The following is a 3,308-nucleotide window of genomic DNA, read 5'->3' as shown; positions in this document are numbered from 1 at the left end:
CTATATTCCATTTCCAGTTATAAGTGGTGTAAATCTTTTTAATTTCTATCTTTACCATTCTGTGGGGGAAGAATTATAAAAAGTTAAGATAAAAAATTTATTTAAATCAACCCATTCCGCCAAATTTTTTATCTTAACTTTTTATAATTCCTTCCCCGGAATGATCCTCGATGTGGTATTTATAGGAATGGTCCTCTTATTTACACTTTGTTTAAATATCAAAGCTAGAAGAGTTAAAAGGTCTTCAAAAGTAAAGGTAAAGGAGATAGAGAAGTACTTCTCTAATAATGATGTAGTAGATATTTCTATATTCCAAATTATAACAACACATTATGGAAATGAATTATTTGATCATTTAATTTCTATAATAACACATGAGAAGAGTTTCTGTCCTTTTCATTTCTTTCTCTCAGAAATGAAGAACTCTCTGATTTTAGTAGGTAAAATGAACATCCAAAATGTAAACTTTTTTGTTGTTAATTATAAGACTAGCCTATCTCATCAAGGAATGAAATACACTTTAAAGAATAAGATGTATACTGCATGTGATAAGAAGGATAATGTAATTAAAGATAAGTATAGGGTTTTAGGTAATTTAAATAGTAATATAGTTCATTTTATCAGGAAATATAGAATTGATCTATTTTATATCTCATTTTTACCGGAAAAGTTACTAACAAGTCACTCCTTTGGAACAACCTTTTACTTGGAAGCTAAACTACAAGTTTTAAGGGAAAATGAAAGATTTTTCAAAGATCTCTTTGAGTTACTAAGAGAAGAGTTGGAGGGGATCAAACTTTCGGATAAAAAGAGTGAAGAGTTAAAAAAGAGGTATCTTGAGGATCTATCCTCTTTAGAAATGAAGAGAAGTAGAGAAAAGGTGGAAAAGGAAATTATCAAGAAAAAGCAAATAGAGGGTAGCAGGGAAAAGAAGAGGAAAAAGAGGACTGTGATATTTAAATAAAGGTATATTCTCTTTCCTCGTAGTTGTATCTAGCTTAAGACATAAAACAAGGGAGTAATCTAAAGAATTAAATTATTTTAATTATTGTTTGGAGGGAATAGCTCTACCATTCCACATTTCTCTTAACATAACATTTCCCTTGTGACCAGAGAGCGACCTTTTCTTTTCCTTTTTCATATATCTCATTCTACCAGTACCTTGCCCCCTTCTCCTTCCAGCTTTTAATGATCCATAATTTCTAATTTTAGCTTCCGGATACCCACAACTAGAACATCTTTGTTTCTGTTTATGATAGGACATACTCCCACATCTCTTACACAATAAATGATTTCTTTTATTCTTCTTACCAAAGCTAGATGTTCCTCTACTCATTTTACAGCCCCTCTAAAATTTTCATTTTTAAATTTTTTTTAGTTCTTCGATACTCCTCCTTCATAGCACTCTTCTTCGATACTTAGACTCCATAAGGTAAAAAATTATACTAAAAGATGCCTCAAATTGACTAAATTTTATTTATTTACCTTTTCTTTACATAGCACATACTTCTCTTCTAGCATTTCTAAAGTCTTTAGATCTTCCACATTCCCATTCTCAGGTATTTCATAGTGAAGAGCAGAGTATAATTGATCTGGTGTTAAAATATTTTGTATTGCTGTAAAGACCCTCTCTCTTAATATTCTTTGTTTTAAGTCTAACTTTAGTTGTTTCACCTCACTTAACACTCCTAATGTTATTTCATTTTCATTTTCCATAACGTACCTCACAAGAAATCCTTCTAAATCAGCAATTTTTGATGTGTCACAACCTAGCCTTTGAATCTCTTCAATTAGCAATCTATGGATCTCCTTGTCTTTAACTTGTTTTACCAACTCTTCCTTTCCATCCATAACAGATGTTAACTCACATCCAATTGGAATATAAACCGATTGTATATTTTGAATTGCATTCATTTCCATTCTTACACTGTCTTTATTGAAAATATCTGTGTCATAGGTATTGGAGAATGCAAAGGGATTTTCATTGCTTAAGTATCCTTCAGAGAGTGTATTTTCTATTTTATCTTTCTCTTCCATGGGGCCTTTAAAGATAGAAAACTTTAAATTAATGAAGAGATGGTAAGAAGTATAGAACTAAAGTTAGTTCTTCTTTTACTCTACCTTCATATTAATATTACGCTATTATAACCTAAATGTACCTTTAAAAGATCAATCTTAAAATTTTTACCAAGAAAATAAATCTAGGATGGTTTAGACCCCTGGAAATGGCGAACAAGTACAACTATAATGTAACAGATCCGTCAAGGACGGTAAAGTCGTGCATTAAGAATGCTAAAGTTAGTTTTAAGAATACCAGAGAGACATCAAGAGTTCTCAGGGGAAAGAAGATAGAAAAAGCCATAAAGTATCTAAAGGATGTGGTTGATTTTAAGCAGTGTGTTCCAATGAGAAGATATGCAAGAGGGTGTGGTAGAACAGCTCAAGCCAAGGTTTTTGGTACACAAAAAGGTAGATGGCCAGTGAAGAGTGCTAGGTTATTTATTGATCTTCTTGAAAATCTCAAAGCTAATGCTTTCAGGAAGGGTCTTACTGTTGATGATTTAATCATTGATCACGTCCAAGTCAACAAAGCACCTAAGCTGTATGGTAGGATACACCGTGCACATGGAAGAGTTAACCCCTACAATAAAAGTCCGTGCCATGTTGAAATAGTTGCAGTGAGACAGGAAAGTGATATCCCTGAACAGCTTGAAGGTGAGAGAATCCAAGCAATTGAGGCTAATTAAAGTTATTTTTAAGTTTTTATCCATCCTACATCTTTTATTGTCAGATTTCCCTAATTTTTCACTCTTTGGATGGGGAGAGGTATCTACATATCATTGGCATTTGTACTATCTTCGGTGTAAATAAACCCATGGTGAGGTTCCTCCCCTGGCGAAGATCTCAAAATTACAACAAAAAGTAGACCCCCCTCAGATGGAGTACCTAATAAGTAGAAATAGGACTACAAACAAAGAAGAGAAGTTTAATCCATATGATAATAATTCTGGAACTACACTATCAATAAACCAGGGTGATTATCTCATAATAGCTGGGGATACGAGACATTCTTCAGAGATGGGAATAAACTCAAGGAATTCAAGTAAAATTTATAAAATTGGAGATTTTATTTTAACTACCTCTGGATTCTATGCAGATGGATACGAAGTATATAAAAGATTGTTATATAACATTACCATCTATGAGACAACTCATGAATCCAAGATTACAATTCACAGTGCAGCTCATCTTCTTTCTAATATTTTATATTCCAAGAGGTTTTTCCCGTTTTATTCCTTTTCGTGTCT

The 3,308-nt window shown here is 32.5% G+C and overlaps 1 pseudogene; it reads left to right on the top strand.

Moving 5' to 3' along the window:
* Positions 1–2,225: 2,225 nt before the first annotated feature.
* Positions 2,226–2,747, top strand: LOC146721533 (large ribosomal subunit protein uL22 pseudogene; annotated as a pseudogene).
* The last annotated feature ends 561 nt before the right edge of the window (positions 2,748–3,308 follow it).

This window comes from Nylanderia fulva, unplaced genomic scaffold (assembly GCF_048542155.1).
Source record: "Nylanderia fulva isolate GAGA-0341 unplaced genomic scaffold, ASM4854215v1 Scaffold46, whole genome shotgun sequence".
Lineage (NCBI taxonomy): Eukaryota > Metazoa > Arthropoda > Insecta > Hymenoptera > Formicidae > Nylanderia > Nylanderia fulva.
This window is presented reverse-complemented; position numbering and strand designations above follow the sequence as displayed.